This window comes from Alligator sinensis, unplaced genomic scaffold, assembly GCF_000455745.1.
Source record: "Alligator sinensis unplaced genomic scaffold, ASM45574v1 scaffold593_1, whole genome shotgun sequence".
Taxonomy (NCBI): Eukaryota; Metazoa; Chordata; order Crocodylia; family Alligatoridae; genus Alligator; species Alligator sinensis.
Window position 1 is genome coordinate 923,066 of NW_005842415.1, and position 25,852 is coordinate 948,917.

At 41.6% G+C, this 25,852-nt stretch overlaps 1 protein-coding gene across 2 annotated transcripts in view; it reads left to right on the forward strand.

The window, feature by feature from the left end:
• Positions 1 to 25,852, forward strand: part of FGF14 (fibroblast growth factor 14) — a 747,107-nt gene that overhangs the window by 367,013 nt on the left and 354,242 nt on the right. The gene's annotated exons all lie outside the window — the stretch shown is intronic.

A 25,852-nucleotide genomic window follows, 5' to 3' on the forward strand; every position in this document is an offset into this window, starting at 1 on the left:
GGCTGGGGGAGGTTATGGGGGGGAGTGAGGGGCCTTCCATTTTAATCATGGATTTGGGAGGTCTTCTCAAAGCATTTGCAATTTTTTTAATCGGGGAAAACCAGGATCCCTGCTCATGAGACATGGAACACCTGGTTTCATTCACAGCGCTGCTCAAGACCTATGTCTTTGGGGAAGGGTAACTAACATTTACATATGCTTTTATAGTGTTTTGTATTCCCTTATAGTATAAAGTATGCAATTTAATGAGCTGTGGTTCTAAATTGTAATATATTTGTCTATTTTAAAATACACACTGTCCTTAAAACTTTTTTACATGTTAAAGCATCCATGTCAGAATATTTAAAATTTGTTTAAAATGAAAAGTAGATAATTTCTGTATGGATGGAAATTCTACATATGATAAGGAACAGAACCAGTACTTAATGATTTTATAAGCCTGTATTCAATACTCTATACACAATACATGGTAAGTATAAATTAGTTCATAATGTTTAAAAATATGGGTACTGTTGATAACTTTTGATAGCAAAGTCAATAATATGTTTCAATGTTTCATAAGCACTTTTCTATGCAGGAGTAAGTGCAGAGTAGGAATTCAACGCTGACCATTTATAAGGGAAAGAAGTAAGTGTTTGTGCCCATAATTGCATTTATCTATTTGTTTAGATTTTGCATGTCTACATATTATCTGAGTACTTGTCAAATGCCCATTTACAGGAGTTCACAAAGCCCTTTCTTTTCTGAAAAGTGACTATGAAAAAGAACTTATTTTTCAACATATTTCTTGTGTAATCAATCAGTTGCTCAATTTTAGCAAAAATATGTTACTTTCTGGTGCCATCCCCCTTGCAGCAGTTCTTTAGAATATTAGCAAAACTGTAATGACGTTTCAGCTGCATTTCTGTTAGCTGATTGCTTTACATAGTCTTCTGTAGGGATGTGGTACCAAAGTGGTGAAAACCTTTTCCCTATTGATCCAGAAAGATGGCTTAGAGCTGGGTTCTGGACTTTTGCTAAAGGTCTCAGTCAACCCATCTGCAAATGGATACCTAGTCATTTAGTCTGGGGAGTTAAAGGTAGATGGATGCAAATGCCAGCTGCTTTGCTCATGTGTGCATCATTGGCTACAGAAGCTGATGTGCCTAATTCGTATGACCATAACAGGACAGACGTTTGACTCCAACTGTAGGGTGATCAAAAACAAGTGGAATGACATTGAATGAGTTCTGCCCTTTTGTGCCTTCTTGTTGACTGTATCTTTAAGACTGTTATAACTCTCATGTGCTCTGTTTTCAAGGTTTGCCCTGCCCCATAATTGTGGGAATTGTTTTGCTACATTTTTTTAAATGTTTGTAGTTTTTTCTTATGCTTCAGTTCTAAAAACCTTGGACAGAGGGCACTCTTGCCTGCCCCATAATTGTGAGTTTTTCTCTTGCATCTACATTTTATGTAATTTAATGCCTTCACATCATAGAAGGCCCCAGCTTGGTTACCATAGCAACATACTCACTTTTAGAATATTTTGGTGAATGCTTCGAGGAGTAGGGTTGCTTTTTTCAATTATTTATTTATTTTTGTTTAAAGTGCGCTCTTTGACACATTTCCTCCCCAGTGTCCTTGCTTCTAAAACATCCATCAGCCGTACCTGTGCTTCAGTATTTCAGCTTATGATATAGTGTCCTCACAGAGGTTGGACTTCATGGGGAGTGTCTGTAAAGTTAAACAGATGCATAAATCTCTGCAAAATTGGGCCTAGTGTTATTAAAAATCTTGTCTGCCTCCTATGTTTGTACAAAAGCTTGTATTTTAATGGCTTTGCAGCTGTTGTGTACATTTCTTGAGCAGAGCCCTGATGTTCTTTTCTAACTGCTTTGAGGCCTATATTCAGGATTAATAATTAGGCTTATGGAGGCAGGACCTTTTATCTTTTCATCTCTTGCAAGTGCTATATATGCTTACATTGTGGCAAATAACATTGAGAATGAACTAATTCTTACAAAGCTGATGATGTCTTCATCAGGCTCATTGTTCTCCCTATAATGTATGAGTCTCCTTTGTGTGCAATCTCCCATGGACATTGTGTTATCCGTGTAAATCCACCCCCTTCATCACCTACGGATCTCAGAGTGGCCCCAACATTTATGAGAGATCATCATTTTTGTGATGATGATATGGTGGCTGTTGTCAAATCTCAACAGTTCTTTGAGAGGCCATTGTGTACCTATTATGTCTGGGGTCTCTGTAAAGCTCTTGTCAAGGAGGGAAAATTCCTTTTTTGTTTGTTTTATCCCAAGAATAATTGCTATATGGTAGTTACAGGTAAAATATTATATTTGCTTCCAAGAGATTTCTTGTATGTTCTTGGGAATACTGCTAAGCTTTGAGAGACAGGAAGCATTGCTTTGTTTGTACAGTACCTAGCACAATGGGGTCTTGACCTGTGACAGATGGCATGCCTTCACTGCCTTTGCACCACAACCTGGAAACCCACTCCTTGCTGGCTCTCTGCATGTCATTGTTAGCTCCTGGTAATGTGACTCCCTAAGGACAGCTCCTACCACACGTTCAGTGCAGCTCTCAGGCTGTCAGTCTCAGGTGTCTCGGCATGCTATTCACTACTCTGTGGTGTCCACATTGCCTCACTTTGGGGATTTGTCATATGTAAAACAGGGGACAATGGGCAGGGAGGTGTGCATTATGGTAATGCTCCCAAGAGTGTCATAGAAGTGGCACAGATGTGACCTAAGGCATTATATGTCTATAAATAATAACACCAATAAAACCTAAGTAGACAAGTGGACTAAGATTAAAATTTGGTGGACTAAGATTAAAAATTGCCCACAACCTAGACATAGAAACTCCTACCAGAAACATAACAATATAAACCCCACCTTGGAAGAGTGCTTGTAGCTCTTGAAGCTGCCGTCTCTGACTACTAGCAGATCCAGCTTTCTCTGGTAGTGAACTCCCCAGGGATTCTTAAATCCTAGCTTTGTTGATACTTTGGCCTTCCCTCCTGCCTTCAAGCTTTGCACTTATGACTATAGGGATCATATATTAATTCACCTAATGCCTCACCATACAAAATCTTCACTTCATTCACGCCTGGATTTAGAAGCAAAATTCTATTGGCATAATCACTGATCTGATTGGCATGTTCGGTTTTGGTTTCAGAAATATTAATTGTACACAGCTGCTAAAAACACTGGAGCAAAATATAAGGGAAAAGGAATTACTTTTATTGTAGAACAATGCCTCTTTCATGGAGAAAGCTGGCTAATTTTTTTTAATTGAAAATTAAAATTATTTCCAGCACAGAACTCAATGGGAAGAATTAAGATCACAATAACTGCTAGTTTCAAAACAATTTCCCTATACATGAACATCCTTCTGAAAATGTATATAAGCATTAAGAAAAGTTACTGATGAGAGAATGAAATAGAGAAATCTTCATTAAATTATTTCATGACTCGGTAGCAGTTCAGGGTATATTTTCTTACCATTGACCAATAGATTCCTAATGAACTAGAAACAGACTTTGACTATTACTAACAAACTATCATCTTTATCATGCATTGTACTTCTGATTAAATATACAGTCTCCTACAGGAGAAAAAAATTGCAATGGTGCTACTGACCTTTCTCACTCAACTCTCAGAGAACCTCCTTGTAACTTAGGCAACAAAAATCTGTTTTCCAGGAATAAACATGGTTACACTTTACTTTAGAATGAGACTGAGAGCTGTATGTGAAAACGTAACCTATTATACTGGTGATATCGTTTCAGCTGAATGCTGCACTTTCCAGGATCCCCAGGTACTGAAGAGCAACAGCAAACTCACTGAGAAGAAACTGCCTCATAGCTATTAATTTCTGTAGCACTGTACTTTTACATGGTATTGTAAAATGGATTAAATCGACCAGAAAAAATCTAGCTGTGTCTAAGTACCTTCAGCATGCTTGTTATCATGGTATATCACTAGCAAATACTGTTTAAAAATCAGTCTTCCTCTTTGGCATGTGCTTGGTTTTTGCTTTATCTTCTTCTGAATGGGACTCTGTGTTTGTGTGGGAAAGCTAATATGTTAACCACAGGTGATATTTTTTAAAAGTTACCTTTTTTTCCATCCAAGATCACCTTTCTATTTTTAAATCTGGCACTAAATATAGGGTGGACACAACATTCAAGCAGTTTTTCTCTTGATAAGTGTTCTTTCTTCCACCCTCTGTTTGTCCTATCCTTAATGTGTCCCTTTTCTGTCTGATTTAGGATAGTTAATTTCAATGCATCCTTTTCATTATCTGGTATGATCCTGAATAGGTCTACTGCAGCCAGATGCAGAAGTCATTTGTGTCCACTTACTGTGGTATCATGCAAAAATCTACTCACCTAAACTACCACAATACTTAATTCCACTATATAATGTTTTGTTTACATGGAGCATGAATTGGCTCCCTCACTTCCATGGTTTGCATTGTAGTGCATGGATGTCAACATGCTGTCAACATTATTGCTGGTCCCTGCTCCAAGCACCTTTTGCATTGAGTTATTTGAATGAAATGCATAAAGAACGGTGGAAGCCTGGGCCTGAGTCCATGACCACCCTGTCTTGGTGGGGGCCCTTGTTACTAGACTACTGGTGCTTCTTTCTATTTATGCTCTCTCTAGTTTCATGGTTTCATAGTTGTTAGGGGCTGGAAGGGACTTTAAAGATCATCGGGTCCAGCCCCCCTGCACTTGGGCAGCAAAGACTGCTGGGGTCAGATGACCCCAGCAAGATGGGCATCAAAATGCTTTTTGAAGATCGCCAGGGTGGATGACTGTACCACCTCTAGGGGGAGCCTGTTCCAAACCCTCAGTACTCGATTCATAAAGAAGTTTTTTTCTTATGTCCAGTCTGAAATAATTTTCAATTAGCTTGCGCCCATTATTTCTAGTTCTCCCCTGGGGGGTCTTGGTGAATTGTTGCTCCCCCAGGCTCTGATGTACTCCCCTGATACACTTATAGGCTGCCACCAAGTCCCCTATGAGTATATCAGAAAGTACATCAGGGCCGGGGGGAGCAACTATTCACCAAGGCCTCCTAAGGCAGTTTATTTTAGTTCTCTGAATCTTGCATTCCATTCTAAACAGGAGTACACCTTCTGCCTTTTTCAGTGAAAGAATTACGTAACACCAGTCTCATCTGTAATGTGGTTTTGGAGTGCTTTCCCAGTTTGAATCCATTCTCAGGTTGCAGAAGGCCTAAAACCCTGGTCTCCCATTTCCTGGGAAAGTCCTCTAGCCCTAGGCTTCTTTTATAAAAGGCAGTCTCCCTTCTACTGTAGTTTTTATTGGCAGCAGTTTTGTCTCTTATGCTGAAGGCAATGTACGTGTAAATCTGTGTAAGTTGTATAAGTCACTCTTTGAGCTTGTCTACTGAATCAAGTCCTTCAGAAGACCTCTGTGCAGGGACTCTTGATTTTTAAATCTCAAATGGGCTTAGCTGGGAGATTTTGAGCAGAACATCTTGGCATCCACCAATGTGTTGCATGTGCCATATTAAAATGTAAGGCACCTAAGTAAGTTTTCTCGTGAAAACTTAGGCATCTACTTACTCCTGGGCACATAAGACGTAAAACAGGATATTTTTGTGGGTCACTTAGTTTTACATAGAACCCCTAAGGTGCCTAAAGTGTTGTGGGGTTTTTTTGCCCTGTTTACTCAGACCAAAGAAAGAAGTATATTTTAGACATGTTTCTCAGTGAATTTCACCTTTGGAGAGAGGATCATATTGTGGCTATGGATAAAGAACAAAATAAGTCACCATTTTTTATAAGATTACAGTTTATAGATGGAACCAGTTCTGTCACTTCCCATGTTTTGTGTTTCAGGATGCATTGTACAATATACAACAAGAAGAAAAAAATGTGCATATTTCCAAAAAACAAACATGACTTATTATTGTGTTGTCCACATCACGCTGCTGGGGGTATGTGTACAAAACCTAAGACTCTGAATAACATCTAGTACAATATGACAATTATTTTGTCTCCTATAGGGGGAAAAGAAAGATTTTTTTTGCATTTTTCATCAGTGGGCTACATTAAAAAAAAATGTTTTGTGGTGGAACATAGGCACTCATAAATAGAAGATTAATCTATTCTCTTTTATGTGCTCTTTTTCTTTTCCTCCTGCTGCCCATTGAGAAGTACTTCAAAGGAGAGAACTTCTAGCTTTTGCTTCCTTTGTTTCCCTTTCTATATTGTTTACACAAGATCTAAGAGAAATTAGGCTAGTTGATTCCAGTCAATTAGAAGATCACAGCCCCATTGCCCTTTAAAAAAATATAAGGGTCACAGTTTATTCTTTTTTATTTAGCCTCACTTTCTCATTTTAAACCACCAAGTCATTGTATTACTAGTAATGTATCTTTTCTGGACGTGCAAGTACACACGAGTTACTTCTGATGATACTATGTTAACAAGGTTTTCCAGATAATAGTTGATGGGAGCCTGCTAATTTTTTAAAATTTCTATGTTGGCTTGGATTATCTCCTGTGAGTGAATTTTTCAGGATTAGCCTGATAGTGGGGGTGTATGTGCAGGAGACTGAACTTCATAAAGCTGATTTCTTCCCCTGGGGCTCCAGTGAGAAGCAAGCCTGGGAGCCTGTACGTTAACCTTCTTGATGTTTGTGAATCTACAGGGCTAGGGACAGAAGTTAGATATAAACTGGTTAAAGTGATCAGGAACTGGTTCAAACCTGTAACAGAACAGAAGGTCAGTGCACTTAAACTGCTTTCAAAATGGCTGAAACTGCTTTAAAATAAACCTAGATGGATGTAGTATCAGACTTAACTGATTTAGGTCAGACCAATTTTTGGAACTTCTGTCCCAATCCCCTCCCGATTTCAACTTAACTCACAGTCCTCCAGCATCCCAGGATGCTGTACAGCCCTGGGCTGTGCTCTCTGCTCCAGCCCCACTTCCAGCTGTAAGATCTCTGGCAGCCTGGAGCCCAGTAGAGCCTGGTGGATTCCCTTGGCCCTGCCATGTCCTTCACTGGGGAAATTGGCACAGCTTCCAGTTGGGGTAGGGGAAGTAAAGCCTCCACTGTGGGCTTCCCTGCATGATGGGCAAAGCCAAGCTGGGGATCCAGAGCTGAGGGGGCATTTCCTCCACAGCCAGCAGGCCATCTGTGGAGGGGATATGGCTGGGTGATGGCCCTGGCTCCCAGCTCAAGTTGGGGAATGAAGACCCCCATGCAGGCTCCAGGCCCCTTCGCTGCTGGGCACAGCCTGGTTGGGGGTCTGGAATAGGGAGAGGGGGAGGGAGAGGGCAGCTGTTTCCTCTCCCCCTCCCCCCCCCGCCTAACTTCCTCCTCAGCCTGCCTGCTGGCTGAGAAGGGGGCATGGCTGCGTGATCAGCTTGACTCCTAGTTCCTAGCTCAGGTAGGGAGAGAACCCCTATTTTGGGCTCCCCCTGCCCTGCACCAGGCACAGCCCGGTTGTGGATCCAGAGCCAGGTGGAAGGGGGGCCATTCCCCACACTCCACACACCCTCCTCAGATGTGCCTGCTGGCTGGGAAGTGGCATGGCCGGGTGATTGCCTCAGCTCCCATATTGGGTGGGGGGAGCAAAGCCCCCACTGCGGGCTTCCCTGCAGCCAGGAGCCATGCTGATCACCTGGCCATACCTCCTCCCAGGTTGGCAGGCCAGCTGAGGAGGAAGTGTGCGGGGGGAGCTCTGGACCTCCAGCCAAGTTGTGCCTGGCATGGGGGTGGGGAGGGGAGAGCCTGCAGTGGAGGCCATTTTACCTCCCACTGCCTTCTCAGCCAGCCTACCAGCCGAAGAGGGTTCATGGCCAGGTGATTGCCCTGGCTCTCAGCTGCAAGGAAGCTCACAATGGGGACTTTACTCCCCCTGCCCAAGCCAGGAGCTAAGGAGATCACCCAGCCACTTGTCCTCCCCAGCAGCAGACTGGCTGAGGAGGGAGTGAAGGAGGGAAAAACCACCTCCACTGCAGGCTTCTTCCCAGCCCTGCACCAAGCACAACCCAGCTAGGGGTCCAGAGCCAGAGAGGGATGCGTTCCCCCCCGCCCCCAATGACCTCCTCAGCTGGCCAAGGAGAGGGCATGACTGGGTGATTGGCTCTGGCTCTGGGTGAAGGGAGTGTGGGGGAAGAGAGGGAGAAATGCCCTGCTTGGGGCTTGCCCCTTTCTCACTTACCCTCGCACTGGGGAGACCCCAGCTAGGGGTCTGGTGCAGGGGGGGAGGGCTGGCTTGAACTGGACAGGGGGAATGGCTAGGGGAACCAGCTCTGGACAGGGAGGAGAGAGGAAGAAATGCCTCATTGGGACCTTCTCCCCTCCCCCTTCCCTGGCACCAGGGAGATCGTGGCTGGGGGTCTGGTGTGGGGGGTTTGCCCACATGCCTACTCCTGAGCTGGCTGGAGGCTGAAGAGGGAGCATAGCTGGGGGAGTTGCCCATCTCCTGGCTCTCTGCAGTGGCCGGCAGGCTGGGAGGCATGCTGTAGCACCCCACACCTCCTGGTATGCTCTTGCATCCTCTGCCACTGCGGGGGTCTGGGTGTCTTTCAGGTTTGAAAAGTGAATGTCAGTTCACTTTCTTATCAATCTAGGCAGTTTACAGAAATCTGCAAAGATTGAATCAATCCAGCCTCGGGCTTTTTGACTTTCTGTACTTAGCCCAGAAGGCTAAAAATGTTCATTCAGGGACCCTATGCCTCTGGAGCTGTTCTGGCTATGGCCATGCCAGCACTAACACGGTTCTGTAGAAAGGATGGTACTGTCTAAAAGTTGGTTATCTTTTTGCCTAAGGTCTGTGAGTTCACTCCTTCCCCTCCTCTGCTTCCTCTCTGTAGCCTGCCCAGTCTGTTGTGTCCCACAGGACAGATCCTGGACCTTTGGATGAATTTCTTGTATTACTGGTAACGCAAGAATTCTATAGGTTTGATTGTTGTAAAGATGTTAATGGCATCTTGACTGAGTTATCCTGATGCCTGCTGAATTAAGATATTGAGTTAATTCATTAGAAAAATTATAACGAAATATATGTAGTAAATTTTGGGAAGATGGAACCAGGAATACACTTACCAGTGAAAATTTGAGAGACAGTGCAAGAACTGCTCCCTTTGATGTTCTAGCTAAACTGCCCTGTGTGGATCTCCAAATTGTACATGCCCAGCATGCCCAAGCATGTGTGTGCTTATGGAACAGAACTTTTGTTGAATTCAAAGACAGGCTTTCAAGCATTGGGATAAAGTGAATTTGGAGAACAGATTCAAGACTCAAACTCCTACAAGGTAGAGCATGTACTAGAATGTTACTGACCTAAATAAATGTATTTAAAATCTGCAACCTGATAAATTGTATGCAAGCATCCTAAGAACTGTCTGAGAAAGTTTGTGACATGCCAGTTTTAAATTTGGATCATCCATGTAATATCAGGGAAATTCAATAAGACTGAGAGCATGACAGTATTCAAACAGGGCAATGGCATGAACCAGATAACTAGAGGCTGATGGGTCTGACATCAGCCCCAGCTGAAACCAATGGAAGATGGCTACTATAAGGCTAAGAATATGATTAATGTCAATTAACCTGGAAAATGTGTCTTAGCGATTAAGCCTGATTTCTTTTAATAAGATTACAATTTGTGTTGAAACAGTTAACTCTGTAGGTGTAATATGTTTGTGTAAGGTTCTTGATTTACGTCTGCATGATCTCTGATTTAAGACAATGGTACTATATTGTAGAACATGTGTTAAATGGATTAAAAATGAATTATTGTATTTACCCAAATCCAAAATATCTTTGAATGTAAGATGGCCTCCCAGAAATTAGATTCTGTACATGGAAAATTATAAATTTTGTTATAATTTTCCATGGGTATACAATCTAATTACTGGGTAGTCATCTTAAATTCACTGCCCTACACAAAGCCTGACCCGAGCACCTTTCCCCTCTCGTCCCCACTGCTCACATGCCTGACTGTCCCTCTCCTAGCTACTACATACCACACTACCAGGTGCCTCCGGCCTCATGCCAAGTCCCAGACTGCCCTATGTCCCTTGCCTCTCCATGCCTTACTGAACGGATTCCTGCCACCTCTTCTGACTGCAGGTTCTGCGTTTTTACTTGATACTCAATTCTAACATGAGACTTTATTTTCTCAATATTGAATGAGGGGACATCGTCTTGGAATTTAGTAACTGTGGTAACTGACATATCTATGCTAATCATCATTGGGAAATTATCATTGATGACTGAATGTACTTTCTAGCCATGTTGCACAGGGTTTAACATTATCCCTAATGCTAGTCTGTATCTTTATCTTCATGTAAATATAACATCTTTGCTGCTATTTGCATATTACATAAAAATGCTAAATCATAATGAAGACAATGCAATCATATGGAGCTGTTTAGAATGCTTTGCAAACTGGGTCTATGCAAACAAAATGCAAAGTTAGACATCTGGAAACAATGAGTGCAGGCCATACCCACAGAGTTGCAGGATATATCTTGGAAAAACAACTCTGTAAAAGATCTAAGATATTGTAAACATGCAGTCTGAAAGTCAGTTTCCCAATATGAAGCTGTCAAAAAAGGGTTTGTATGATTCTTGGATGTGTCAGTAGGGGAATAGTGAACAGGAGGAAGTTTTGTGTTCAGTTTCATCTTTGATTTTTACCCTCTATATGGTGTTGGTATGACTGTTCTTGAAAATATGAGGAGTCTGGAAAGAATATCCCATAAACATTATCCAAGAGCTGGAGAAAATGTCTTTTGGTGAGAGACTTGGATTTAAAAAGTCCAATCTGTTTAGCACTTTGAAAAAATTGTGACTCGATGAGAAGGGATAAGTACTGTCAAAGAAATAATACAGAGTACTAAAGGTCTCTTTTACCCTACTGGAGAAAGGAATAAAAAGAGACACTGTCTGTAAGCTAAAGCCAGATGGATTCAAATAAGAAACGAGGGACATATTTTTGACAATGACAGTGTTTTAACCACAGGAAGAAACTCTCAAAGGAAGTCATAAATTCTCCATCTTTTGATCTGTTCAAATTAGGACTGAAAGCCCTTTTAGTCAAGCAAATTATTGAGCTTGATATAGAGATAACTGAATGAAATGTAAAGGCCTTGAATGTGATCAGTGGATGTCAACTAGTGGTCTTTCATCACCAGAAGTCTAACAGTTTGTTTAAGCTGTAGCTGGGAGACATGGCTTCAGATATGTAGACATACCATATCTACCTATTTAGATGCTGGTAGCAAAGAAACCTCAGCAACATGGGTCATGAAGGCTTCTAGGACCTTGGATACTTGGTCATCCGTGGAGTAAGTTCATGACAGTTGGGACCCAAGCTAGCTAGATTAGAATACCTGCATGCACTGAAATTGCACCTCTGATTGTATAAGATGGATACAGATCTTTTGTTATGATTCACTCTCACTATTTAATATAAAAACAATACCTTAAGGAAAGCAGTCTTTGCTCACTATAACTACTGTAGCTCATAAGCTTCCAAAGAAAACAACAGATACCAACATTCATTCTAACCTGTTGGCTATGAACTGTTGATTAAACAGGGTGATGTAGCCTGGGACCCTGCCTAAGAACAGGAAAATTCCTCTCTCAGGGCACAAGCCTTGAAATTTGAAGGGACTGAGAAAGGCCAAGGAAAGAGGTTAAGATGAAGCTGGTCCTTTAACAGGAGAAGTGTGAGTTGTTACCTGGAGGGAGAGTGTCATGAAAATGTTTAGCCACAGTGGAAAGCTTTCTTAATGAGGAACCCCTCCATGTGGTATACTAAATCCAGGGTCATATATGTCAGGGCTGTCCAAACTTTTAAGTCGCTGGGGGCTGCATGTCATAAGCTGAACTAGTGCAAACCATGGGCCCCCAGGCTGCATCCCCCTGCACTGCACATGTTGGCAGGCCCAGTACATGTTGGCAGGTGCAGTAGGCTATGCCACCCCACTCCCAGGGCAGGAGCAGAAAGCAAAAGCTGATTGAGGGAGGCATAGAGACCTCAACTGCAGCAGCAGCCAGAGAGATAAGGGGGCAGTAACTGCATAGGGGCCTGCATAGGGGTTGCATCTGAACCCCTCTGGGCTGCCAGTTGGATGGCCCTGTTATGCAGCATCAGATTAATGGATAGGTTCCATTGTTGTCCTGCTTGTCACTTTTTATATGAAGTTTGCCTTAGCAGAGCCAAAAGTATTTGTGCGTGAATAAGGAACAAGTCATGATTCCAAACCACAGAGATGTCTTGCAGAATCTTCCTGTGGTGTGATAACTGTGTGTGTTTCTCTAGCTAATATTAGGGCTTTGTTACATGTTTCATTTTGGGCCGCTCAAATGCTGATCGGTGTTAGTGCTAGCTCAAGGTTGGAGCAGTCACACCTTAAGGGTAAAAACCTTCTCTGTCCTGCATCTGCAGAGCTGTGACTTGCCACTAGAGGGCTGGTGATCAGGGACCTGACTAGGAGCTACAAGTGTGAGTTGCCACTATAGGGCTCATGAGCCAGGAGAGACTTCTACCCCTACTTGAGGTGGGGGTGTGAAAGAGATGGGTTAGGAGGATCAGGACCAAGAAGTTGGGAGGCAGAGGATTAATGAGATGTAAGTGGGTAATGAAAGGGGAGGTGGAAAGGAAATAAGGGTGGGGGAAGGGTGGTGAAATGAAGGAAGTCAGCCACTGAAGGACAAAATAAAAAGTAAAAAAAGAAAAAAGAGTTTTAAAAGAAATAAAGAGGAAGAAAATTGAAGAAGGTCTCATGTTTTAATAAATTGGGATTTGGGATTGGGGTGCGGAGGGCCCTAGTCATGCTTCCTGGGGTGGCTGTGAGGTGGAAGTGATAAAGGAAAGCCCTTCGGGGGAGTTACTTCCCCTGCCCTGGGAAAGAAGCCCCAGCTCGTGGGAAATCTGATCCAGCCTCTTACCCTGTCCCCTGATGCCCCAACCCCACTCCTGGACTGCCCATTTCCTGTGACCTGGCTAGTTGGCATGTGCTCTGCAGGCTGTTTGTAAGGGGTTGCACCCCTGTGGGTGGAAAGGTCATATTCCCAGGGACAGGAGCAGAGAATTGGCTTGGGGCCAGAGCTGCTCCCTGGGCACCAGAGTTCAGGGGGTGGAAAGTTTATCCACACAGAACAGGAGGTGAGGGAAGGGACACTGCATTCTGGGGTGCTGGAGGACTGCAACTTGAGCAGCTCACCTCTGGGAAGTGGCCACACATTAATGAAGCATGAGCTGGTAACAGTCGTTAATGATAAACCTGCCCTGGAATGGCATACCTTTAAGTTGCCTAAAGTGTGCTTAAAACTAGTTTCAAGTGTTAATGTGTAGACAAACCAGGGGTAAAGAGGTCCTGGAGCTTCCTAAAATTAATGTGGAACAAGGCCCTTACACTGTGTAATAGGTTATAGGCCCACCTGTAATTTTAAATTCAGGTATTGCCTGATGTTAAATCCCCCAAAGTCTCATCCAACTGGAAAACAGTTTCCAGGTCTTATCAATTCACCATGCATTTTATTTATTTTTTCCTAATGAAATGTAAGAGAGCAGTGGAAATTATACAGAAATAGTTATGGCCTCTAATAAGCTTTGAGAGAGACTATGCATAAATGATGATTGTGAATACCCCAGCTTCTATTGTAAAGCCTCCATTAGATGTTGAAAGTTGGATAAGGGAGAATAAATACTCCTTTTATGACTTCCCCTTTTTATAATTCTAGGCTTTCATGTGGCGTTAATGCTAATTAGTATATATTTATAATGCAGGAATAACCCCCTGCCTAAAAGCTGGGTGTACTTGAAGACGAAGGTAACTTAGCATAAATGATTGAATACAAGTGTATTCTGGGGCTACATGACATTTTTAAGCTGGTAACTCCTGATGCATAATGAAATTTGAGCTAAAATATGTAGAAAATTTATACAAGACTGGTGTACCTCCCTGCTGAATGATCAGCAATTAACACAGATATGAGGTTGAAAATAGAATTGGCTTATAAATGTGTTTCTTTTTATTGGATCAAATGTTTTTCTATATTCCTTTTTTTCAGAATAAGCTCTCCTGGTTATACTTCTGTGTGTTGTACATATTCCCTGCCAATTACAGATTTTTATATAAAAAAGGCTGTGACCAAGTTCTGGTATTTTGAGTGGTAAAATAAAATACTGATATCTACCCAGATTATTAGGAATACATAAAACTAATCTGAAGGGGCATTAGCTCCAATCAGTTGAGTAAAGGAAAATTTTATCTCATCTTAGGCATTATACCTGTTTCTAAGATCTTTCTGCTAACTGTTGGTACTGTTTAAAAGGATGTATATGCATACTTGTGCGTATGCTTGAGAGAGCTTGCACAAGCAAGGAAACCGACTAAATCAAGAAAAACAGCTCAGGTAACCAAGGCCTCAACCAAACCCCCTTGCAGGCAGTGCAAGTCTTTTCATTTAATAAGCCAATAGTGTGCTATGTTGCAAAAAAAAAAAAAAAAAAGTCAATAACATGTTGGGTTGTATTAATAGGAGTCACTTGTAAGTCAAGAGAAGTGATCCTTCCTGTCTATGTAGTACTCTCACTGTTTCCACTGTTTTCACTTTCTGGTACTACACTTCAAGGAAGATGTGGACAAGCTGGAAAGAGTTCTGTAGAGAACAACAAAACAGATCTGGGAAACATGATTTATGAGGAAAGGCTGAAAGAACTGGGATTACTTAGTGTGGAGAAAAGAAAATTGGGGGAGGAGGGAGATTTCATAGTGGTCCTAAAAGAACTGAAGGGTGAGGGTAAAGATGCTGGTAAAAGACTATTCTCTGTGGTATCAGGGGATGGGACACGGGACAACGGTCTTACATTACAACAAGGGACATTTAGATTAGATATTAAGCACAAGTTTCTGACTATGAGGGTTTGTAAACATTGGAACAGGCTATTCAGGGAGGTTATGGAATCACTAGCCTTAAAAGATTTTAAGAGCAGTTTAGACAAACACTTGTCTGGAATAGCATAGTCAGAAATAGTCCTGCTTTGGGCAGGGGGGTTGGACTAGACCTCGTGAGGTTCCTTCCAGCTCTGTCTTTCTTTGATTCTGTAAACTGGTTTGCATTGGTGAAACTGAGTATAGAATTGGCTTTTTGAATTACTTAGAAGAGATAAGTACTTGTAGCACATACAGGGTACATCTATTTATAGTTGCATCTTTTGCTTAAGCTCCTCTCTCTCTCTCTCTCTCTCTCTAATTAGATCTTTAAGATTAACATCTTTAATCTTAAACTTCCCAATAACCATACTTGTATGTACTTGTATACTTCAAGAAAACAAAACTAGTTATTACTTTCATCTATAGAATAAATAGTTTACTGAATCTAGATGTGCTTTTCTGTTCTTGACTTTATTTAAAAAGAAAAGCCATATATCAATTAAAAATGCATACAATTAAAGTAGTTCTCCTTCCATTTTCCCTTTCATTACCTTTTCCCTGAACATAATGTAGATAGTCAGCTGAAGCATTATAGAACAGTGAAGTATTAGATTTCCCCCCTTTTGAAGTAATGGCTCTGTTTCAACAATTATATATATAATGCCTGTGTTATGTATTAAAGTTTCAGGTTGCTAACCTCCCCAAAAAAGTTTATTTTGTTTGTTTGTTTCTTTGTTTTTGCTGAAAATCTGCAAACTTTTTGGTGACAACCAAATTTTGTATTGAAATGTGTTTACCAACATATGTTTTACATGCTGTAAATGTAACCCTCCCACCAGGCCCTGGACAAGGGCTAAGTTCAAATTTAAGGGTGTAGCACCAATCATCATAAAAAAGTTTGGGAGGTAGATTGTCAGAATAAAATTATTTGATTAGTAACCCTGCTTTACACCATGCTTCCAACACTTCAGCGGTCTCCTGCTTGCCCCCCATACCATTCTGCCTTTCCCAGCCCATCCTCCAGGCTAACCTCCACTGACCCCTTCTGCCTGTCCCAAGATGGACTGTCAAAGAAGGACTACTATCTGTGATCCAGCAGTTAGAGGTAGATGATGGGTGCAGCAGTGTCACGGGCCAGCTGGGCACTGTGAGTATATCAATTTAGCCACTCGGCTGTTTGGTTCGGGATCGAGGAGGCAGAGTTGGGAGTAAAGCAATGGCAAATTTATTATAGCTTACACACACACAACAGAAAGATAAATGTGATAAGCAAATAATGCAGTATAAAAGAGTTAATAGTAAACAATAACAACAGATAATAATAACAGATAGATAGATCAATCTGTCACAGGCCAACAGGGCACTGTGAGGGTATCAGCCACTAGCTGTTTAAAACAATAGATAGACATGGGTTGGCAACTTATCGATAGTCCCTCAATGCCAGGTGCGTGTCAGGTGATTCCAGCGAAGTCAGGCATCCCTGATCGACGCTGTCTGAGGGATTACCGGGGAGGTTCCCTTGATCAGGATCCAATCCTCACTCACACTGGGAGTCGGGGGTCTGGGCGTGGAACAGCAATGGCCGTTCTGTTCCCTCCTTCCTGCTGGTCACCTGATGCACGCGCTTTTTATACCTAGTTTTATGCTAATCTGCTGGCTTTAGGGCCATTTACAAGCTTGTTCTATAGCTGTTACCCTATGGGATTAAAAGGTGTTAAAAATTATTATAAAAGGTACTACCCAGACTTGGGTTTATCCAATAAGCAAATTGCAATGCAGCATCTTCAGGTTTTAAATTAACATTACTCTGCCTAAATCCCACCCCTTAGAACTTTCTGACTATGCTTTTTTGAGACGTGCTTTCCTGGAATGTGCTGGATGGGCCAGGTGGTTGAATCCAGTTTTTATCATCATCAAGGCTAAATTCTGAGCAAGAAAAAAACATTAAGTCAGCTAATCTTACAACTATAGCTTTGTCTTTGAGGCCTAGTTAGTTCCACAAACAGTTACAAGTTACATTTGCGGGTTATAAAAATACAAGCTTTATATTAGACAAAAAATCCAAATGCCTCCAAGAAGCACATATTTATTGCTTATTAATTTCTTTGGTTTTGGCCATCACACAGCAGCAGCAAATGACCAGTGAAGAGGGGCCTATGGGGTACAAACCCCTCCAAGGATGTTCCCTGCAGAGTACTGCTCAGAAACTAGGAAGTAGTGCTCTGCTCTGTCTGTCCTTCAATGGTTGTCTGTGATGATCTTCAATCAAACTCCAAGTTTCTCAGTTTCTTTTTTATGGATAGCTCAATTTTCAGGGAGTTTATGGACAGGTTTTTATGGACTGTCCATAAATTTATGGAAAATTAGCAATCCTGGCACATTTTAAGTGACTGCCTTTTGAGTCCCTTTTTCATTGCAAGGTCAGTTACAAATTCTCTGTTACAAATCAAATAGTAAAGTTAACATGAGCCTCCACTTTATAAAATTCTAAATACAAATTCCTAAAAGGTGATTGCAATTATTTTGGTATTGGTGTTTCAATGAACAGATGATCAGATCCAAGTGAACTTTCAAAAGGAATACAGGAGTATAAAAACAATAGCACATTTTAAAATTTGCCTAATATTGGAGTGGGGTAGGAAATTTGTTTTCTTTGCAGTTTCAAAAATTACCTGTTCTCCATTGGTATGAAGTTGGAGGGAAGAAAAATAAATGGACTCATCTACCCTGGAATATTCAATAGCTAGTTGGTCAGGGTGCTTCACTAGATTTTGGGATACCCAGACAAGCTGACTTCAGTCTGTTCCAATATCATCTGTTAGTGCTATTCCATTTTGTGTCTGTGTGTTTGTGTGTCTGTGTGTGTGTATTATAATCTTAGGGACATGAAATTTAGTCTCCAGCTGCTTTTGTAAATAGCCACTGGATTATAGTGTCAGTCTATAGACCTCTTGCTTTATTTTGCTTGTTGGGACTTCCTATAAAGATTTAAATATTCATTGAGCCAAAGAAGACCTAGTTGTCAGGGCATTTACCACAATGATTGAGGAGAGATTAGAGCTCAGATTCCCAGTCAGAACTGAGCAAAACATACATTTGATCAGGAGGGGCAAGATTCTTACCTAATTCAGGGATTTAAAAAATCCCCAGTTTCTACTCCTGTGGCATAGTGTACTCTGATATATTTTGCAGTACATGCCTGTACATACCTGAGTTTGGAGCTTTAGGGCCCAATTATATAGTTCTGTACTAAGTTTGGACATAACTTGCTGTATTTACGTTTCATTCCAAGCCCTACAATAGATGTATCACTACTTTTAAAAAGACCCTAATTCAGTTTCCACTTGTAACAACCTTTAAGTAGGGAATCTGCCCCTTTGTAATTTTATGAGTAGTCATAAATTCTGAGTGAATAAAGACAAAATCACTAAGGGAATGTTATTAGAAATATTTTCTTATTCTGCATATTAAATATTTGGTAATATTTATACAGTTAATGGGTAGAAAGGTTTTGATAAATATGTTAGGAAAAATATTTCTTTTACTAAGGTATCTGAGTCTGAAACTACACTCCCAAGACACAACTATGTCCAGTAGATGGGTTGATTCCAGTTCTCAGAAAAAAATATATCGGTCTTTTTCTCACTCTGTGTAGGAAGATGACCCTTTGTTTCATCATCAGCAAAACAAGCACCATGGCAAGAGAACCTAGTATCCCAAGCTCCCCCCAACACACGCACACTTTGCACTAAAAAAGCTTAACTTCAATTAGCTCTTCTACATAAAGAACCAACACTTTCCTCTCCAGAAAGTCCATCAAGAAATCCCTATGAGAATCCTAACTCTCTCTCTTGTATGTACTGTGTGGTACATTTTAACTGTATTGTTAATTTTTCCCATTCCATTAGCAAAGAATCCTACTCTTTGAATTTGTCTTCTTCCATATCCTAGTCATGCTCTTATCACTGTTATCCATGTGTTTTTTTTCATATTACTTTTGCCTGAAATAGTTTTTCAATACTGCCTTGTGATTTAAAATTTGCCTTGCTTCAAGGAAAAGCCCTTATGATGACAATGTTCATCATCTTATCTAAATCAATACCCCTACCTTCCAAATCTTCAAATATGTTAAGTCTCAATGATCTTGTAACCCCGGGGCTTAGATTGATATCTCAAATAAGTCTTTTTTTGTTTTCTGCATTACAACTTTTAACCTAATCCTGTAACTTGTTTTGAGAAAACATTCTAGAGCAAAAGGTGTTTTTCTAGAAATATGGAAAACTACAACTGTATTTCTCCATTTCTAACCCATACTATACACCTTGACTGTATTATTTGAAGGTAATAAGAAACTGCATTTTTTCTGGGTAAAGTAATTTTATTGAAGTTTATATACTTGCAGTAATGAAGGAACCACAACATTGCACAAAGCAAATATCTTTGTTGTTGTTATTGTTAATCCCATTTGGCTTGAAGTATTTTCAAGGTCTCTGTATTTAAAAAAAAAAAAGTCTTTATTATGTTTAAATGGGGGACTTAGCCAATAGTTTTGATATGCATGTCAAAATGATTCTTCAGTGTGTTATGTATCACTTTAATATCCTGTCTTCTGTTAAAGTAGTAAGATATTGCAAAATATATATTTTTTTCTGATTGTCTGTAAGTTGGGGATTTATGTTGTATCCCTGAGCAATTTACCAGTAACAGACAGACTTTCTAGCTAGCAGCCTTAGAAACTGTCCCTGAGATTGTGAGCTGGTTGTGCCTTCTGCCAGCTTGTTTATAGCAAGTCATGTTGCTTTCTTGATTCAGTAAAACCAGGTCCTTTATTTAAAACTATATCACAAAATTAGACCACTCTGCCCACTGCATTCAGCAAAGGAAATCAAGAGAAAATAAATAACCTTGCCCTTTCAGTTCAGACTTCAAAGGTTCCTCAGCTCCCCTCAGTAGCAACAACCTACAGCAATCTTTTCTTTCACAGCCCTTTTCAAATGCTCCCAGACAGGAACCTGCCCAGGGGTCTGATTTGCCCCCACCTGTACCTTATTGCCAAACAGGGCTAATTGCCTTTTTTCTATAGCCTCACTGGGACTCTATATCCTATCACAAAGATGTGAAAGCTCCTTTTGTGATATCATTCATAATGGATCCAATAGGCTAGTTTACAAGGGCTTATCTACAACCAGCACAAACAGTGTAACATTATGGCTAAGGACAGACATTCAAAAAGCCTGATCCTGAATTGTTTTAATCTTTGCAGGTTAGTCTGACCTGACTAGATTGAATCAGTTTGCATCTGTTGATGATACTGAGCTTTTCAATCTCCCTCTCCCTGCTTCTTCATACTGTCTGCAAACCTGACAGGCAAGGGAGGTGATAATACAGTCTTTATCAGGCCATCAACAAAACAAAGCCTCTCTCATTAGTTCAAGCCCTTCTTAAACAGCTCTTACCAAGGAAGGAATGGAGGGACATTATCAGCTGACCTGTTGATTAGCTCCAAAAAGCCCTAAGTGGACACTGTTCTGTCTGTCTATCCCAGTGAAATTGGAGACAAATACACAGAAACCTTTAGTATTAGCTAGCATACCACATACCTAGGGTCCATGGGGCTGGGGTCCATGCTGTGGGACAGGGGAGGGAAGCGGGGGGATCCCTTGAACAGCAAGTGGCTGGGGAGTAGGGGGGCATGGGGAAGCCAGGTAAACCCTGCTGTGCCTGCACTCTCCACCAGAGCTGTGGCTAGGGAGCAGAGGGGCAGGGCCAGCCCTGTTCTATGGAGCCCAGCCCAGCCCAGCCTGGGGCTGCAAAGCATCTGGGATGCTGGGGGACTCTGGTTTAACTTAAACCAAGGAGGAGTCTGGAACAGACATTGCATAAACCAGTTTGACCCATATAAGTTAAGTCTGATACTACATTCAACAAAGTTTATCTTTAACCAGTTTCAGCCATTTTGAAACTGGATTATGTGCACTGAATTTATGTTCTGGTGCAGGTTTAAACCAGTTTATGATCACTTAAACCAGTTTATGTGTAATGTCTGTCCCTGGCCTATAAGAACAATTAGGGTAGCCATCTAAAGTTAAAAATTAAGACTATCATGCATTTTATGTCTCCTCATTTTGCCAATGAATCTAGAAAGCTAGGATAGCTTGTTTCAGCTTTCAAATTGTTATGATCACATTTTATGCTTTTGTTGCAAAAATCACTAAAAATAAAGAACGTTTAGGCCAGCATACAGAAAGCAATAAAAAAGGGAGGAAAACAGCAGAGCGCTTTTAAACATATATTTAAGTTAATCAGTGCAATTCTAAGACAGCAACACTTTGAAGCAAATTGTAAGCATTTTAAGGGAATGAAATTTTAATTCCAACATTGTTTTTACTTCTTGAATTTTTAAGGCTGCTGTGGAAATTAGGGGAAAATGCTACATCATTGAAGACCTTGAATGCTTGTTCTGAACAATCAAGTAGCTGATTTAAAAATCTGCATTTCCCAAAATGTCTTGCAGAAATTGGACATGGCTGAAAATTAAATTTATCAGGCTGAAATATAACTTTTGAACTCTTCCCAATATGTGTATTAAAGAGATACCAACTTACATGTAAAAGAAAAGTATAGCTTAAGCTTGGAAGTCCACAGTGCCATTGGGGTTTGAGATGGCATTAGCAAGCTTGTTTTCCTCATAAAAGCTCTCTCTTCAGTAAAGAGCTTTGCTTGTATTATCCAGCATAGCACTGACTGCTGAAAAGCAATCACTTCACTACTAGGCTTTTAAGTCTGATGCCTGCAGTTGACACAGGCAAGTGGCTCCATTTCAAACATAATTGGTTTAGGGAAAGCCACTTCATTTCCATTGTGATGGCCATCTAACATCTTGACAGATGAAAAGAGATGTGACAAAGTCAGTCAGTGTGCTTGGCAGCAGTATGGGACAAGAGCCCGATGTGTGAGTGGCAAGCCTTCCTACAGTGGCTACAGGTCCACTGATTGAATGGAGGTTGAAACACATTCTCTGCTTCCTGGCTCTCCTGCAGGCTTCCGCCTGGTCTCTGATGGCTCTCCGTGATGACTGCACCAGCCTTGACCCAGTTTCTCCAGACTGAGCAGGGTTCTCCCCGTTGTCAGTGGGAATGTTGAATTTCTTGAGACCTTGCTTGACCTTGTTGCTGTATTGGAGCTTTGGACTTCCTGTTCATCGAGGGCCATTCTTGAGTTAGCTAAAAAGAACAGCCTTTTGGAGGTGATCTTGAGGCATGTGTTCCATGTGTCCCAGCCAGAGAAGCCTGTAAGCATCCAGCATAGTCTGCATAGACTGTAGGCCAGTCCTCCTGAGGATCTCATTATTAGTGATCCATTGGTCCCAAGTGACAAAGGATTTTTCTGACAGCTAAGGTGGAAGCTGTCACTCCTGCTTGTAGAACATGACATAGCTTTCACAGCCATAAAGGAGGGTACTGAGGACACAAGCTTGATAGATGGACACCTTTGTGTTTCAGATTTCCAGTTTGTTGTTCCAGACATGTGAGATAAGTTTACCAAAGGTGACAGAGGCTTTGCTGATTCTCACATCAAGTTCTCGATCAAGGCTAAGTGAGCTTTTAAGAGTTGAGCTGACATAGCATAAGTGATCTACATTGTCCAGAGCTTCATTATTGATGTAGATTTTAGGTGCCCTGTGACATAACAACTGTGCTCTTGATACTGATTGCCATGCCAAACTTGGTGCATGCATCAAAGAACTTGTTCATCATGATCTGCAATTCATCAGGTGAGTTGGAGATGAATGCAGTGTCATCTGCAAAGAGCAGATCCTGAATAGTGAACTCAGTGACATTGTATTTGCTCTGAAATCATACTTGATTCAATTAGTATGCCAGATTGATTGATTGTTTCCAAAAGCATGTCTGAGAAGGATAGAAAAGAAGATAGCAAAGTTGGTAGGTGCTAAAATGCAGCCTTCATGCCAGTATCAGTATGAAACTCAGCTGATGTTTCATTTTCATACTGGATGGTTGCCATCATTTCCTCATGGAAATGCACTTGGTTTAGAAAAGCCACTTCATTTCCATTAGTGAAGAGGTATAAAAAAAAATCTACTTTTTTTTAGTGTTTTGATTCTTGCTCTTCCTTGTAGTACTGCAAAAAAAATGCACTGCAACTAATTTTTAAATGCTGCAGTTCTGCTCTTCTGGAAGATTAGAAACAGATTTTATTCCACTTACTAGCCATCTCAGGGGATTTTGGTGCCTAAGTATGATATTGTGCCATGTTGTTCAAGTGATCAAAAACCATTAATGTATCTGTTTTCACCATACCCTTGCAACTCACTTTTTGCATTTACTGTTTTTAGGGACTCGGGCAGGGGGTCAAAATCTCACTTACATACCTAAGTCCATTTATTCATCTACTGTGGGGGAAGGGAGGGAAGAATCTGGTCCTTAATTCCCCTCTACATACTGCAGGTATTGCACAATTAACTATAGCTTAAGACTAGCTATACATGTAGAGTACCAATCAGGCCAAAAAATCTCCAACCAGCTATAGAGTTAGACCTTGAAAATGTATACTTGCTTTATAGCTAGTTGCTATCGAGCTTTAATTTGCATGTGTAGCAAGGTTTCCCCTGCAGCTGGAAGCCTCATCAGATGACAGGGCACCAAACCACAGGGATGTATCATGCCTACCCAGGGCTCGGAGTCCCATAAACTGATGGGACTCAGCCCCAGCAGCTGCTGATTCTGAGTCCTGCAGCTGTGGACATCAGGGCCAGGTACAGATATTACACTTATTGCGTGGTAAGCATGCAAAACATGCTCTACAGCTGTAACTGAACAGACAGTCAGGGTGCATAGAGTGCTGTAAAAATGGTGGATCCCACTCTAAGAAAGCCCTGGATGGATGTAGTATTAAACTTCAGCACTGTTAGAGCACTGTAGCAAACATCTGCACCAGTTCCCATTACAACTCACATTAGGTTGAATTCCCCCAGCAACCCATGGGGTTTTGCAGCACTCCACTCAACCTCCCTCACAGGGCAGCGCTCTAGCCTTGGCCAGAACTTGTCTGGTCTGCCCACATGCTGGGCCAGTCCCACCCCTAGGCTGTCATTGACAAGTCAACAAAGCCTTCTCCCCAGTCCTGCCCATCTCCTCCCTCTGGTTAGCATAGATCCATCCACACAAAGAAAACTTCTTATTGCTGAATTTCTCTTATTGCATATTGTCATGGGTGCACTTAAGCAAGTGCTGAATGTGGTTCACCTGTTATTTTAATCTCAAAGAAACTAGGGCTGCTTCTGCTCACAGTTAACCTGTCTTAAGAACTTATTCATCTGCACTGATTTCTAGCAACAGACAAGTTCCTTAATGGATGTGAGGCTTTTGGCATAAAAATGTGGTTAACTCCTGGCTATTTAACATGGTTCGAAATGGCATCAAGGAAAGTTTAATGATGAAAATGCCTTCTAACTCTAGCCTCTACCAAGGTACTTAATAGTTCAACCGGTACTTAATGGCATGACCCAGAGGACCTATGGCCAGTCCCCTCAACACCTCTTCTCCCGAGTCAGGCCCTGTATGAGGATGCTAAACAACCTGTAATAAGGATCACCCAGCTCCATGTGACTATGATGGGGACCAAGGACCCAGGGAAAATGTGTATGAAAACAGCTCTCCCTCCCTCCAAAGTACCCACAGAAAGGCAGTAATAGTATTTATTTTGCTTAGCAGGCAAAGGGTAAACAGCAGTTTTGGTAGATATCATCCCCAGGTGAGGGACAGGAGGTACCACACAACTATGTTTGAATACCATTCCAGGAACAAGAGAAATTCCTCCTTGCCAACCCCCCCCCCTACCCCCCCCACCAGATTTCCCTTGCTCCTAGTCCAGGAAAGGGACACGTGATAAAATAATTCCCATGTAGGAACCCTTTTATCAGCTGCTTGGCTGTCACTGCCAGGGTGATTCCTGGGTTATGCACCTGGACAGGCTGGCAAGTGGCCCAACAGCACTTTTCCTCCTCCCCTGTGATCCAAACCATGGATTAAATCCAGTGGGTATCAATTTATTCTGATTCTCACAGTGTAGGCACTCACTTTATCAACCCCTTAGGGCAACCCTAATCTCCCTCCTGCAATTGAGAGCCCATCCTGGCTTTGAACCTGCCTTCCCCCCAGCCTCGACTCCTAAAAGCTAAGCAACCCTTCCCCCTTGTCCACAGGCTCCACATCTGTGCATGAAAGGCCAGCTCATGGTGGCTGGCAACCTCTAGGGCAGATGGTCAAATGCCTGCAGAATGCATGAAGGATGTGTATATGAGATACTAGCAAAACAAAGAAGAGCTGTTACAAGCTTTGGTTGTAGCCTCTGAACTCAGGCCATGTACCACGGACTCCTGGTGCCAGAGGCTGTGAGATCGGGATGAGGAATGAATCAATGTGTACAGGGGAAATGGGCAGGCTGGGGGGGTGCTTATGTTGAGCCCCAGCTCAAGTCTGGGATCGTGCCCGGTATGCAAGATACCAGGGGTGAAAGTATAAAGAAGATTTATTGCTAGCAATACAAGGTGCAAGCGGAATAATTTCACGTAACAAGCACACAGATTCTTAATTCTAAGCATCTTTTATACAAGAGTATTGGACCTTCATAAGCATTCTTGTTTGCTAATTGGTTATAAGGGAGTGACGCAAGGAGTTCTTTACTGAGCATGTCTCTATACCTGTGTTTTAGCTATGTATCTCATTTCCATACATGCATGTTTCATTAGCATACTTTCTCCCCACCTAGGGGTGTAATTCTTAATATTTAAATTAGCCCTTTGCCCTAGTCCTCTGATTCTGCTTTTGTTTTCAAGCCTCCTTTATCTAAGACTGTCTCCTCCTTATCATTGCAGATGGGC